Genomic DNA, 15,989 nt, shown 5'->3' with positions numbered 1-15,989 from the left:
CTTCATTTGCATAACTATCTACAGTATCCCCCTGCTGGCCCAGGATGAGAACTTCAGTACATAACACCTCTGGTTAGACGTAACCATTTACTTATATTATGTATGAGGTATACATTTCCCCTGCCCGAAAACAAAGGGGGAATTGAACATAAAATACATAAAATGGAATTTAAATATATCAGAGCTGGTTAGCCTTCCAGGGGCCACATTCTGATGTGGGGAGGCAAAGCCAACAGAGGGTGGGGCACAAGAATGAAATACTTTGATACTGCTGTTAAAATGGTGTACAGGTTAGGTTGAAAAGGCTTAGAGAGGGGGAAAGTGTGTTTCTTTTTGACAAGATCAAGGTCGTCCGTCATCCTGGGACGTCTTTGATCACCACAGCAGAGTGAGCTCTGAAAAAAACAATTCTGAATGCTGCTTCAAGAAATAAATTAAGAGGAGGAAAACACTGAAAGACAGGCTGGGTTTATTTCCTGTCACTTCCATTTTTTAACATTTCTTTAACAGCTGCTTCCCTTTATTGCACAGCAAAGAAAATTTCGGGGGGGGGGAGGGGAAAATTCATATAACCTCGGAAGATAAAGTAGGTCTTCCTTTAATTAAATCCAGCCTACTCTGTGGCTTTCCTCGCTTGCTCCTCTTAAATTAAGCTGCCACTTACTCTGTCTGTTTCATTCAACAACTAGGATAAATAAAATGTTTCATTCTAGCAAATATGATTTACACTCTTGCTCTGAGGTTAAACAGAGAAATAAGACAATTGGCAGCAATATGGCCATCAGAGCCTGGGCAATTGTCTGCTACAGGATAAAACTGTCTTGCTGTATTAAAACTTGGACCCTTCACCATTTTCTTTGATGCCTATTCTTCTTTCTTTCCCTGCTTACAAAAATATTAACAGGGCATGTCTACTCAAATGTAAGCCTCATTGAATTGTATGAGACTTATCGCCATGTAAGTATGTACAGGATTGCAGTCTTAGTACTTAAAATACCAGACCATACACACGTATGAATGTCACAAACTATACTGAACAACTATTCCTGTTTTTGAGATGTTACTTGAGATGATACGAAAAGGATAAAGTTATGACAATGCTGCTGTTGCTGGTTTATTTTTGTCTGCTTCTAATAATAATAATAATAATAATAATAATAATAATAATAATAATAATAATTTTATTATTTTTACCCCACCCATCTGGCTGGGTTTCCCCAGCCACTCTGGGCAGCTTCCACAAAGACCAAAAATACACTAAGTTGTCACATATTAAAAACTTCCCTGAACAGGGCTGCCTTAAGATGTCTTCTGAATGTCAGGTAGTTGTTTATCTCTTTGACATCTGATGGGACGGCGTTCCACAGGGCAGGCACCACTACCAAGAAGGCCCTCTGCCTGGTTCCCTGTAGCTTTGCTTCTCACAATTAGAGAAGGCCCTCGGTGCTGGATCTCAGCATCTGGGCAGAACGATGGGGGTGAAGACACTCCTTCAGGTATACTGGGCCGAGGCCATTTAGGGCTTTAAAGGTCAACACCAACACTTTGAATTGTGCTCGGAAACGTACTGGGAGCCAATGTAGGTCTTTCAAGACCGGTGTTATATGGTCTCTGCGGCCGCTCCCAGTCACCAGTCTAGCTGCCGCATTCTGGATTAGTTGTAGTTTCCGGGTCACCTTCAAAGGTAGCCCCACATAGAGCACATTGCAGCATTGCAGACCCTATATCAGATGCTCCTGTATAGCAAGAGTGAAAGCTTCTGTTTTAGCAGGAGTTTCACTGCAAACCACTCCTGGAGCAAGGCTCTTTGAAAGGTCCCGCCCACCTGTCACATTTGACCCATGAGATATAGGACAGGTACAGAGGGGAATAAAGGTTCTCTACCCCTGCTTTATAGTGTAAATCAAACACTGGCCCAGACAAAATAAGCAGCGGTTGCAGGCGCCACTGATCAACCCCATCGTCTTGTCAAAATGGCCAGTGGAGGATGCAACAGGTAAAGGATGCAGCCTGCCAGCTGCATAAGTTTCCCACCGTTGCTTTTCACGTTGAAGTGATGGCTCCAAAATGCCAACAGATATGACTCATAATAAGAGGGCCCTGAAAATGTAGAACTAGGCTAACAGACTTGCTGAACTCAGAACCTGCCTTTACAAACACAGAATTATAGAACTGTCATGAAGAAAGGCATCCTAAGTGTCATCTAGTCCAAAGACCTGCAGCGCAGGAATCACAGCTAAATCCCTGCCAGTTGGCGATCCAAACTCTGTTTAAAAACTTCCAGTGAAGAAGAGTCCACAACCTTCAGAGGTAGTATGTTCCACTGTTGAGAAGCTCTTGCCATCAGAAAGTTCTTCCTGAAGTTTAGTTGGAATCTCCTTTCCTGTTATTTGGAACAGCAGAAAGCAAGCTTGCTCTGTCTTCCATGTGACAGCCTTTCAGATATTTGAAGATGATTACCATATCACCTCTTTTCCAGGCTAAACACGCAACTCCCTCAACCATTCCTCATAAGACTTGTTTTTCAGACCCTTTATCATCTTGGTCACCCTCCTCGGCACATGTTTCCAATATATGAATCTTCCTTATACAATGTCCCATCAGGCCCAGTATTGTCAAGCTCCCAAGTGTTCATGCTAGGATCTTAAACTATTCCTGCTACTGGAGAAGCTAAGGAGTGACCCTGGGACCTTCTATACATGGTCTACCACTGAACTGTGGTCTTTCTGAGGAATATATACAGCAGGCTACTAGTGCAGTAAATGTCCAAAACTTACTTTGCCACTGGTGGCAGACCATATGGGGGGGGGGGAATGCATGCTGGGTTTAAGGTTGATATTTGGCCATTTGACTTGGTGATGGGGAACTACCTAAATCTCAATGTACAACAGTTCAGCCAGCACCAGTATCACAACTTATCATTTCTAAACCGCTTCACATTTCCAAAGGAATTTTAAAGTAGGATTCAAGCTGCCTTAAATGATCAAATAGAACACTGTGAAAAATAAAAAAACAACACATTACAAATGAGAATCAGATCCAAATATATAAATGATTCACATTTGTTGGTGTTTAGTCGTTTAGTCGTGTCCGACTCTTCGTGACCCCACGCCAGGCACTTCTGTCTTCCACTGCCTCCCACAGTTTGGTCAAGCTCATGCTGGTAGCTTTGAGAACACTGTCCAACCATCTCATCCTCTGTTGTCCCCTTCTCCTTGTGCCCTCAATCTTTCCCAACATCAGGGTCTTTTTCAGGGAGTCTTCTCTTCTCATGAGGTGGCCAAAGTATTGGAGCCTCAGCTTCAGGATCTGTCCTTCCAGTGAGCACTCAGGGCTGATTTCCTTAAGAATGGAGAGGTTTGATCTTCTTGCAGTCCATGGGACTCTCAAGGGTCTCCTCCAGCACCAGAATTCAAAAGCATCAATTCTTCAGCGATCAGCCTTATTTATGGTCCAGCTCTCACTTCCATGCATCACTACTGGGAAAACCATAGCTTTAATTATACGGACCTTTATTGGCAAGGTGATGCCTCTGCTTTTTAAGATGCTGTCTAGGTTTGTCATTGCTTTTCTCCCAAGAAGCAGGCGTCTTCTAATTTTGTGGCTGCTGTCACCATCTGCAGTGATCATGGAGCCCAAGAATGTAAAATCTCTCACTGCCTCCATTTCTTCCCCTTCTATACTTCGCATTTAAAGTAATGCAATTAACAATGAAACAAAATATTCTCTTAAACATAAAAAGGAAAATAAAAAGCAAACACCAAAATGCAGTAAAAAAAAACCCCACATATAAACAACTAAACAAAATGAATGGAACAGAAGTTGCACCCACAGGCTCTCCCCCCCCCCCGACTGAGTTTCTGGTAGGATTAATAATAATTTACATACTATTATTTTTGCCCCACAGCAAAACAACACACTTCCTACAATGCTTCTGTGCTGTCTACACCTAGGCATGCCCTTTCCCTCCAAATCGCATCTGTCTCCCAGCCTCCCTCTCTCAAAATCTATCCATCTATCTTCCTCTTATCTCTCAAAATCTCTCTCTGTAGATAATTACGGCATCCTGGGCCAAGCAGCTGTCACTAAGGAACACGAGCTGCCCCAACACTTCCGCAGTGACAATGCATGCAAGTTTATTGGCTGATTTATCGCACCATAATGAACTCGCTCACAACTTTCCATCCGTAGCCTGAGAAGCAGAGGGAGATGGGCCACGGCCTGAACATTTTGTTCCGATACATCTGAAAGGAGGGAGAAACAATCACAAGTATTTGTAAGCACGGTTGCCCCCTCCTCACAGCCCACTGTTCCTGAAAAAAGTGGGCACGAGGCAAACATCCAAGGCTGTTTGGTATTCACAGAAGGGCATGAGTCCAATCTTCCGGCAGATGCAGGACTTTGCTGAATAAGGGCATGCACAGATAAAGGACAATCACTTTTATTCAGCTCTGATTTATTCAGCTACCCTAATGAGCTTGACCATAAGATAATACTCTCCAACATTTTGAAGCCTCCCCACAACTGTTCTAAATCTACTCTGCCTTCTCTTGCTCCTCAACCTGCCTCTTGGCTTCAGTTCTACAGCTTAGTATGCAAATATTTGTGCATGCAGTTATTTATTTCATGACATATTTTTATTTTGCTCTTCCTACAAGGAGTTCAGGACAGAATCCCATCCGTCCCCTGCCATCTTTAATCTTCACAATGCTAAGACAGTGATTATTGCAAGGTCACCCAGTAACCTTTGTGGGCATGCAGGGATTTGAACCTGCTCCACCTTCATGTTGTTTAGTCGTTTAGTCGTGTCCGACTCTTCGTGACCCCATGGACCAGAGCACGACAGGCACTTCTGTCTTCCACTGCCTCCCTATGTTTGGTCAAACTCATGCTGGTAGCTTCGAGAACACTGTCCCACCATCTTGACCTCTGTCGTCCCCTTCTCCTTGTGCCCTCAATCTTTCCCAACATCAGGGTCTTTTCCAGGGAGTCTTCTCTTCTCATGAGGTGGCCAAAGTACTGGAGCCTCAGCTTCACGATCTGTCCTTCCAGTGAGCACTCAGGGCTGATTTCCTTCAGAATGGATAGGTTCTTGCAGTCCATGGGGCTCTCAAGAGTCTCCTCCAGCACCAGAATTCAAAAGCATCAATTCTTTGGCGATCAGCCTTATGTATGGTCCAGCTCTCACTTCCATACATCACTACTGGGAAAATCATAGCTCCACCTTAGTCTATGTCTAACATCCTAGTCACTGGTCCCATGCTGTGAATGGCGCATGCAGGAATCGATAGATTACAACACGATATCAAAAGTACTTTTTTTTTTTAACTAGACATCTTCAGGCCCTTCTTAAACCACCCATAGTGGTCAGCTGGAAAAGCACCGTGCAAACCAATCTAATGTGGGTAAGTGGGAAACGGTTGTACATGTGCTTCACTCAGGTTTTGGCAAATGGTGGGGAGGAAGTCCCATGTGGTTTATAATCCTATCCCTTTCCAAAAGATTGTGTGCCTCTCTAGGTTTCCCACAGCCACAGGTTCGGAAGCTAGACCTGAAAACTGAGCTGGCACCTCTGATTAATCAAGAACCCTTAAGCCTACTGGTTTATTGTGGGGTGTCCGTGGTCGATCCTGGTCAATCTTTGGACTCTCAGCTATTTACCCCCCTCTCCCCCCCCCAAAGCTCCGCAACTCTGGCTCCCTAAAAAAAGCTCAACAGCTTTGGTCAATCCAATGGGTAGATCACTGCCAGTTTTTTTTATAGTGGGAATAGATCACAGTCTCTTGGGAGTTGGACATGCCTGTCATAGAGCATTAGATGGCATCACAAACAAGCCTTTTCAGGTAGCTCCTACAATGCTATCCAGGGTTGTAAAGACTGCAGAGAGAATTATCGGGTGCACTCTTCCCACCTTAGATCAAATCTATGCTGCCAGGTGCCATAAGAAAGCGGCAGAGATAGCACATGATAGTACGCACCCCGGAAATGATCTCTTTCAGCTTCTGCCTTCTGGAAGAAGGTATAGGGTAATAAAGGCCAGGACTAGCCGCCTGAAAAACAGTTTCTACGTTAATGCAATTCTGGTTCTAAATGCAGCATAAGGGGTCTCTGTAGTATAGTGTATTTTAAAATGGGGTTTTAGAGTTGTTAGGGGTTTTTGGATGTTTTATGTAGTTTTTATGTAGTTATATGTAGTTTTTATGTAGTTTTATGTAGTTTTTATGTAGTTTTATGTAGTTTTTCAATTTCATTGTTCCGCAAGGGACAATGACAATATAGATATCGTATTGTATCGTATCTTCCATTAACAGTCATGTTGGAATGCCCTGCATGAATCCTGGTCTCTTAGGTAGGCAATAAGTAAGCTTTCCTCCACCGACATATTGCTGATAATCTATATCCTTGTTTACATTCAATAGCCCTGCTTTCTTTACAAAACACGTCCCTTCTGCTACAAACAATTGTTGTCAATTACAACCTTTTTAAGGGTTGGTTTACCACATGCATTACCTTATGATTTCCTATCCACTGATTATGTAATTTAAATTTATTCCTTTACTATATACCATATTTTTCCTTCTATAAGACGCCCCCATGTATAAGACGGCCCCTATTTTGGGGGCAACAACCAATCACCAGTCCACCCTTGGTACTATCCGTGTATAAGATGACCACTGATTTTTGACATTTTTTTGGGGGGGGACCTAGTTTTATGCACAGAAAAATACAGTATATATTTGCCATTTAAAGCTCAATGCTTGGAACTATTGAGGATTTAAACAGCCAGTATCTGAATGGATGAACTGACAACACCAAAAAGCATCAGGCTTATCAAAATGTTGGGTGATATGAAAGTTTAACATGGGCTGAATTGTTGACACAGCAGATCACCACTTGATCTTGCTCTGAAACAGTGCAAAGTTTTCTACAAAGTGATAAGGGACCTATCCTCCACCCCCAATATTGTTTAACTACAACTCCCATCAGCTCCAGCAAGCCTGACCAATGGTCATGGAAGATGGGAGTTGTTAAACTACAACACCTAGAGGGACACAGGTTCCCAAATCCTGATCTAAAAGCACATGAAGTCCCAAATTTGCTAATCAGGTCTGAGTCTGGTCAATGCCTGGATAGGATATCTGGGGATAGCTTCTGTACACACAGCTTTGAGTAGCAGTTGGATTATTAATGCAACAAATAATAAAAATGCAGTCACTGTGTACCGTATTTTTCGCTCTATAAGACGCACCTGACCATAAGATGCACCTAGATTTAGAGGAGGAGAACAAGGAAAAAAAAATCTCTCCCTCTCTGCGCAGCGCCCCTTCAGCGAAGCGGCAGCAGAAGCGGAGCCCCTTCCATTTCTCCTCCCACTTCGCTGAAGGGGCGCTGCGCAGAGAGGGAAAGTTGTGCGAGGCCTCTCCAGTGAAGCCAGGAGAGCAAGAGGGATCGGTACACACCGACCCCTCTTGCTCTCCTGGCTTCAGCGAAAGCAACACGAATCCTAAGGAGCGCAGTGGGAGGTCCCCCGCTGCGCTCCAGAGGCTTCACGTTGCTTTTGCTGAAGCCATGGAGCCTGCATTCGCTCCATAAGATGCACACACATTTCCCCTTACTTTTTAGGAGGGGGAAAGTTTGTCTTATAGAGCGAAAAATATGGTATATAAATGTGTTAAATGGTATGAAATGTTGACAATTAATTTGAGATGGATATTCGCCATCAGCATTTGAAACATGGCAATATTTTCTATTTGATTTTAATATTTGATATTTGAAAAGAGTTGATAGAAGAAACCATATCTGGCACCTAGCATACAACAGAATCTAATTTTTGTGCAATGTGCTAAAAACGTAAGGCAAGTTTTGAGGCTGGCAGGTGTTGAGATAGTTAAATGAAGAGCATGGAAAGTATCGTACACTCTCCTCTAGGTAAAAGAGGCAACAGTATGACTTAGCTGCTCCAGTTCCTAAGAAAAGAAAGTCTCCAGATCACAGTTAATTTGTAATATTAATCAGATTTCTTCCCACTTTCCCACTAAAGCATTTTAGGTACTGTTAAATTAATTTATATTCATTCATCTTGTGTAGCCTAGGGGAGCTGCTCACTAAGAAACCACACATGTGCTTCGAAAAAGAGTTGCTTAGCGGTTCTGCCAGCCACCTCAAATTAAGCAAGGGACTGTCCAATACTCTGCATCTGCAGAAGGGATGTTAATATAGCCTTGACCCTATGTTATTGGGCACCATAAACCCCTGTGTGCTTTGTGTTTGTTTATTTAGGGCCAGACTAAAAGTGATGTTTGAGATGCCTCCAAAATCAGCCACCAGGGGATGGGACAATTTTATTTGGGCCATGACATGGGGAAGCTTTAAGAAACACGCCTTATTGAGCTGTGGCCCTGTTTGAAAGTCACCATCACCAAAGCGGCTATTACCTTTAGAATGAAAACCATACAGGGCACAAAATCTCTTTCAAATGTCTTGTGCACATGTACAGAGACTGGAATATGGCATTCTAAGCATGGTAGGCTTTGCATTTGCCTTATACAGTGGTACCTCAGGTTACATACGCTTCAGGTTACAGGCGCTTCAGGTTATAGACTCCACTAACCCAGAAATAGTATAAGAACTTTGCTTATGTATGAGAACAGAAATCGTGCTCCGGCGGCGCGGCAGCATCAGCAGTAGCAGCAGCAGGAGGCCCCATCAGCTAAAGTGGTGCTTCAGGTTAAGAATAGTTTCAGGTTAAGAACGGACCTCCAAAACAAATTAAGTACTTACTGAGGTACCACTGTAGACCTGGAAAATGCAACCCCCGTTTGTTCACCTTCTCTGGGTTGTCATCAAGTTCTACCCTGTCCATATTTAATGAGCCTGTTAAGCATTACTTAGAGCTAAGCCTTCCTTATTTTAATGGGATTTACACTCAAGTAAGTGCACAGGATTCCAGCCTGAGGGTCATGTGTGTGTGTGTGTGTGTGTGTGTGTGTGTGTGTGTGAGAGAGAGAGAGAGAGAGAGAGAGAGAGAGAGAGAGAGAGAGAGAGAGAGATGTGCATTTTGGCATATTTATTTCAGCCATTTTCTCAGGGGCTGATACTAGAAATAGGTGAATATATCAGTTTTGGTTTATTTCATTTTCTCCTTTTTCCAGTCAAGTTCAGTTCTCAATATTTCCGCATCACTTTGTGATTTATTTTTTTTAAAAAATCTCATGAAAATTCATTAGTGTTCTTGTGCAAATTTCTCCTACTACAGACATTTTTATATGAAATGTTCCCCAATATACAGTCTTGCAATGCACTTTCACCTAACATAATGCATTTTTTAAAATGTTATTCTAACTAATATATATGCATCTAATATATATGTATCTAACTAATGTAATGTATCCTTTAGTATATGCACTTTTGCATATGTAATGTAGCTGAAGAACTGCACTGCAAAATTAAAGTGTGAATTTTGAAAGATGGCTGAATTTTAGGTCATACACTATTTCAGTGAGTGTGAAGTAGGTACATTCACCTTTAAATGCAAACTGAATCAAATCTCCCCCTTGCTTAGCTGGTACTGAAAGCATGTCTCTAAAGGGCTCCGTAATCTCTGAAAGCTCTGAATGGCAACTCTGGACATGTTAAAAAGCATTATTATTCGATTTTCACCCAAAACTTTCCCCCAGTTCAACTCTTATCATCATTCACCCATCTTCCATGGCTTTTTGTTGTTGTTGCAAAATTGGAGGCAGATTCACTTCCTAACCTGCCTGGGAGTCTCTGAGAGAAGTGCCAGGAAGAAGAAAACTTATAATGTGAGTACATTACCTCCTGTTGAAAGCCAGCTAAAAAGATCTGTCATCATTAAGCATGGATGTTGTTAACACCAGCCAGGAAATATATCAACAGAGATGGTAACACTCCCAAATGCCTTCGGTGCTTTAACCCATATTCTGCAGATATTCTGTCAAAGGGTGTAAGGATGGAATCTATTTAATAGCTTTAATTGCCTAAGATGTGGCATGGCACAGCTGCAAAATATTGTTTTAATTTATGACATCAGTGTATTAAACAGCCAAAGACAGGCAGGAACGGGGCTGCCTCTCTCATCTTTACTAGGTTCCCTTCCCTGTTTTGTATCTAAAAGGGGAATGTGGCATATCTGGGTTTTCTTGGTCAGCACCTAAGCAAATGAGAAGCAAGTGACATTTTAAGCATAATACTTCATCCGTCTAAGAAAACACTCCAAAAATCCAGTTTCCCTATACTTCTAAGATAGGCTGGCATCAGAGAGGTCCTATATCAGTAACGTTGGCGCTCTTATGGCTTTAAAGAGCCCTCGGAGCCCGAAGAACTGGGGTGGAGTGTTCAGAATCAAAACCTGCATAGGCCTTGCTTTACACTGTCTGCACGTTGCCATTCACACACCTTGTGGCATGCTGGCTTTTGTCAAGGCTGGAGCTAGTTCAGACATGGCATGAGGGTTAACGGCCTGTCTTTGGGGAGAATCGGAAGTGAGTGCCTAAGGCAGGGATGAGGAACCTGTGGCCCTCCAGATCTTGTTGGAGTACACATCCCAAGATTTGGAGCTCAGGTATGTCTGTATGACATACCTGTCAGGTATGTCAGGTATGTCTTCATGGACAGAGCTGCAGCTTCCTGGCAGAAATTTCACCGATGTCATGGAAGGGTTTTTTAGCTACTAAATGTGTGTTGTGAATGCATGCATTGGACCTCAGTTGATAAAATGTGTGTGTGTGTGTGTGTGTGTGTGTGTGTGTGTGTTTTCTCCCCAAAGACAATGTTTCTGTCTCTTTAAAAGCTCCAAAAGGAAACATCGAAGTTGGATGCAGCAGTCATGTACTGCTGTTGTGCTGTATTGTCCGTAGATAAATGGTAAAGTAACTGTTTGTGTGAATATGACCTCAGTGTGCGAATTATTCCAATGTATTAACTGGTGCAAGGACGCGGGTGGCACTGTGGTCTAAACCACAAAGTCTAGGTGTTATGTGGCTTTAGCAGAAATGTTATAAAGGATTTGGGAAAAACTGACTGTTAATTGGTGAAAGGAGGAAAAGTAAAGTTGCATTATATTAAGATAAATTACAGGACAAAAATTTGAAAAGATGGAAAGGATTTGCTGAAACAGATAATCGAACTAGAATACAAAAAAGGGAGGTGTGAGGAGGTCAAGGAAATAAGCTAATGAAAGATAAGTTATGGGAAGATTCGCTGTATTTTTCTTTGTTTTTTTTAATGGATTTTATTTTTCTGTTTTTTCTTTCTTTTTTTCATCCTTTTTTCTTCCTTACTGTGATGTGTTGTATTGTTTTTGTTTAAAATGGTGTTTTTTACTTTTTCTTTCTGTAACCTTTAAAACTTTAATAAATATTTAAAAAATAAAATAAATAAACCACAAAGTCTAGGGCTTGCCGATCAGAAGGTTCGCGGTTCGAATCCCCGTGACAGGGTGAGCTCCTGTTGCTCGGTCCCTGTTCCTGACAACCTAGCAGGCCGAAAGCACACCAGTGCAAGCAGATAAATAGGTACCGCTGCGGTAGGAAGGTAAGCGGCATTTCCATGCGCTGCTCTGGTTCGCCAGAAGCGGCTTAGTCATGCTGGTTACATGACCCAGAAGCTGTCTGCAGACAAATGCCGGCTCACTCGGCCTATAGGTACTAATTGTCAAATAATTCTGTGTACATTGCAGGGGTACCTTTACCTTTACCTATTAACTGGTGCAGTGATTTACCTTGGAGCTGCAATCCAGTGACTTCCCCTGGAGATAAAACTTTACTTCTGAGGGCTTCATGCCCTCCAACTACTAGGCAATGCTATCTAAAAAATATCCTACTGACTTACCACCTAAAAAGTAACTTCCAGCTTTAAAGACTACCATATCATTCTTTGTTTTTGTTCTTTGCCTTCCAAGGGAACAGCATATTCTAATTATAGCTTGAGAAAGAACAACTAAGCAGTCATGGCTAGATTTTATATTCTCAAATGTAGGGAAATAGACTTGGATGCAAGTTATAATCAGGCTTTGCAGTGTGAGAGGCTTAATCCAGTTATGTCCAATAGATTGGTGCATTCCAGCTGAAGACTGCTCCAACTGCAGACTTGGGAAGCAAAGAACTTCACCAAGTCGATGAAACAAGTAATGAAAGATAAGATATGGAAATATTGGATGTGTTTTTTATTGTCTCTGTTTTTGTTTTTGTTTTGTTAAGATAAGTAGTGTTTTTTGTTTTTTGTTTGTATTGTAATGTATTGTCTTGTTTTGTTTAACTTTGTTCTTTTTTCTTCTTTCTGTAATCCTTAAACTCTTAATAAATATTACTTTTAAAAAAAAAGAACTTCACCAATCCCCTCTACTTCCTCCCACCCAATCTTGCTTATCCTCCTGCCTGGTTAAGAGATCTGCAGAACTCAAAAGCTTGCTTACTATTTTATGACTGTATATTGCCCTAAAGTGGATTTTATATTTTAATAGGCTATGCATTGTTCGGTATCTGACTAACATTGCAGAAACGATTCATTAGACGCAATGGCATTCTTATTTTTACTGCATGCTAGCTTGTCAGCAGCAAGGTCGTTGAATCAACAATTGCTTTTCCCTCAAGCTAATTTCTGACAAACTTGCCGGAGGCAAGGAACGTAATGCAAGTAAAAACATTTGATTAATGACATGATCACTTGATAACGAATTGAAGCAAAGAGATGTTTGATTGATTTATGAATAATTCTAACTATGTGCTCGTCTTCTTACCAAAAGATTTATGAGAGATTTGAAAGGCAAAACTAAAAATTATACAAATGAATACATTAAGTTGGAGATTAAATGGATCCCCCCCTCCCCCACCACAGCCTGCTGTTACCCTTTGGGCTAACTCTGGTTGTTCAGATAAAATTACAAATGGCCGAAGCACTCAAGTTGTATTAACTGATGGTAGAATAGTTTGATATTTTAACATTTATGCATTGCACTGAACGCATTCCAAAGATGCTCTTTTGCACAAGAAAACTGGTTAGTGTGGACCCAAAGCACAATGTGCAGCCGGACACAGGAATCTTCACATCTGCCCAATACAAGTCTTTGTCCCCCCTGCCTGCCTTCCCGGGGGCTTTTAAATCGCCCCGGGACTGTCCGGGGCGATTTAAAAGCCCCCGGACGGCTTTTGAAGGCAGGCGGGGGGGGGGGAGCAAAGACTTTCGCCCCCCGCCGGCCTTCAGAAGAGGTCCTGGACCTCTTCTGAAGGCTGGCGGGGGGCAAAAGTCTTTGCTCCCACCCGCCTGCCTTCAAAAGCCGTCGGGGAGAGCGGGAAGCGCTTCCCTGCTATCCCGGACCGCTTTTAAAATGCTGGCGGTGGAGAGCAAAGCCTTTCGCCCCCGCCGGCCTTCCTGGACCTCTTCTGAAGTCCGGAGGGGGGTGGAAAGGCTTTGCTCCCCACCGCCAGCATTTAAAAGAGGTCCCCGGAGATTTCCCTATGGGCTTTCTTCTTGCAAAGCAAGCCCATAGGGAAAATCGTCTAGTGAAGCGACGCAAAAACCGAGAAACCCTTTCGTCTTGCGGGTTTTTCGTCTTGCGAGGCATTCGTCTTGCGGGGCACCACTGTACATTAAAAACAGAGTCATACCACTTTAAACAGTCATAGCTTCCCCTCAAAAATCTTGGGAAGTGCAATTTGTTAAAGGTGCTGAGAACTGTTAGGAGACCCCAATTCCTACCAGAGACATATGATTCTTAGAGTTCCCTGCAGAGAGGAACTGATTGTCAATCAATTCCGTGAACAGTAGATCTGGGAAAGGAACAGGAGTCTCGTAATACCTCTCTTGGCATGTAGTAAAGATGGGGCTAACGCTCCCGAATTTGCAGAAGCCATCCCAGCTTCAGACTTGATCCCTGAATGTTCCACTTTTCCTTAAAAAGGAAAAGGTAAAGGACCCCCGACAGTTAAGTCCAGTCGCTGATGACTCTGAAGTTGCGGTGCTCATCTCATTTTACAGGCCAAGGGAGCCGGCGTACAGCTTCCGAGTCATGTGGCCAGCATGACTAAGCCGCTTCTGGCGAAACCAGAGCAGCACACGGAAATGCCGTTTACCTTCCCGCCGGAGCGGTACCTATTTATCTACTTGCACTTTGACCTTGCTAGGTTGGCAGGAGCTTGGACTGAACAACAGGAGCTCACCCCGTCGTGGGGATATGAACCGCCGACCTTCTGATCGGCAAGCCCTAGGCTCAGTGGTTTAGACCACAGCGCCATCCGTGTTTCCTTAGGATGTCCTTATTTTCATTGGAGAAATGGGAGGGTATGGAATTATATGACCCCCAACGCCAAGGAGAAAAGTAACTATTCATTTTTTAGAAGACATCTGAAGGTAGCCCTTTGTAGGGAAGTTTTTTAAAAAAATGTTTAATGTTTTATTATGTTTTTATATATGTTGGAAGCTGTAACAACCCAGTCAGATGGGTGGCCAATAAAAAATAAAATTACTACTAGTATGACTGCTATGGGATGGGATGTTCCTCTTTTCAACAGAGAAATGTTGGAGGGTGTGCTAAATTGGCTATGCTCTAATGTGGAAATGTGGCCTTTGGCAGAAAAAGGTTCCTTGCTGCTGGTTCCAGACAACTATATCTTGCCAGCTGCAATGGCTAACATAATAGCCGTGTTCCCTCATTCCTCCACAGCGTCACTGAGTACATAAGGGGAATATGACTGAACTTGCTGCTCCTGCCGGTAATGCCTTTGTGCGCCTCAAGGCATACAAACAACACCCACATGTTCAGCTGAATGGGTGGAAGGGACTCCTATGTGCCAGCAGGAGGAATCAGTTGTTGGCACCTGTCTGACTCGAGAGGCAATGGAGTGTGCCTCCAAGGGTGACGTCAAGCCACTGGAGAATCACAGCGCCTGCTGTGGCTGCAGAGAACGGCAACTTATAACTGTTGCCTCCTGCGTTGCTTTTGCTGCATTAGCAGCACTGAAGTGACTTCTCCAGTGTGCAAGCCTGGGCAGTGTGTCTGGAGGTCCTGATGTGGTCCAAAGGAAAGCAGAGTAATACTAGCTTCGATGCAGGAGTTTCTGAAAGGGGAGCGCAAGGCGCCATTCAACTATCTTAGGGACTCCACTCTGGATTTGTGTAGGGTCACGGGCGGAGGAAGGCGGGTGCAGGGGATGCGGTGCGCACCGGGTGTCAGCCATAAGGGTGGGTGACATCACTGCATCACCCCCCCACCCCACGCTCACTGTGTGGGCAGTGCCCATGGACGCTCAATGCGTGGGCAGTGGGCTGCTAGGGACGATGCTGCCGTGGGCAGCTAGCAGTGCCCCCCTGATGCTCGCCGCACAGGTGACTAGCGGCAACACTCCTGATGCTCGCCGGACAAGTGGCTAGGGACGCTCGCCGCGAGGGCCGCTAGCAGCACCCTGCCTCACTCTCTGCACAGGCGGCAGGTGGCTAGGGATGCTCACCATGCAGGCAGCTAGCGGCGTCCCCCCATGTTCAATGTGTGGGTGGCTAGCCCCACCCCCATGCCGCTCCAGGTGCCAGGGCAGGTAGCTCTGCCCCTGGTAGGGTTTACTCCTTAGCCTTTTCTTTTCCCAAAGATGTCCTGCAAGGCAGCAAGTAAGTATGCAGTATGTTCTGGAATTCCATGCAATCCAGAACCGGGACCACACAGGGCTCTTGGCTGTATGGAAACCTGTATGTACACACATCTGAATGCATGCAAGGTCCCATTTCATGAATTTGGCTGAATGCAAACATCTTAGGGTATCTTCAGAGGCTCATGCGGACATCAGGGCTGGGATCCGCCGGTGCAATCCTGCTCCATCTCTGTGCATTAATTGAAATGTGGAAACAATCATCGGAATAGGACAATTTCCAGAATAAAATAAATGGTAAATAATAAATGTAGTAGTAGCAACAGCAATAATGGCAATGGAAATTCTGGATTTCAGCCAGAGGGTAATTAATATATCTGACTCAGTGCA

General features: G+C 43.6%; 1 protein-coding gene and 1 long non-coding RNA gene across 9 annotated transcripts in view; one reads left to right on the top strand and one right to left on the bottom strand.

The window, feature by feature from the left end:
* Nucleotides 1-15,989, bottom strand: part of NTRK2 (neurotrophic receptor tyrosine kinase 2) — a 187,273-nt gene that overhangs the window by 43,595 nt on the left and 127,689 nt on the right. The gene's annotated exons all lie outside the window — the stretch shown is intronic.
* LOC309380715 overlaps nt 13,543-15,989 on the top strand; it is a 28,509-nt gene continuing 26,062 nt past the window's right edge. The window contains exon 1 of the long non-coding RNA XR_014173067.1: nt 13,543-13,605. This is a non-coding gene — a long non-coding RNA (uncharacterized lncRNA). The remainder of the gene's footprint in view (nt 13,606-15,989) is intronic.

The sequence above is a fragment of the Podarcis melisellensis genome (assembly GCF_964234715.1).
Source record: "Podarcis melisellensis genome assembly, chromosome: 11".
Taxonomy (NCBI): Eukaryota; Metazoa; Chordata; class Lepidosauria; order Squamata; family Lacertidae; genus Podarcis; species Podarcis melisellensis.
This window is presented reverse-complemented; position numbering and strand designations above follow the sequence as displayed.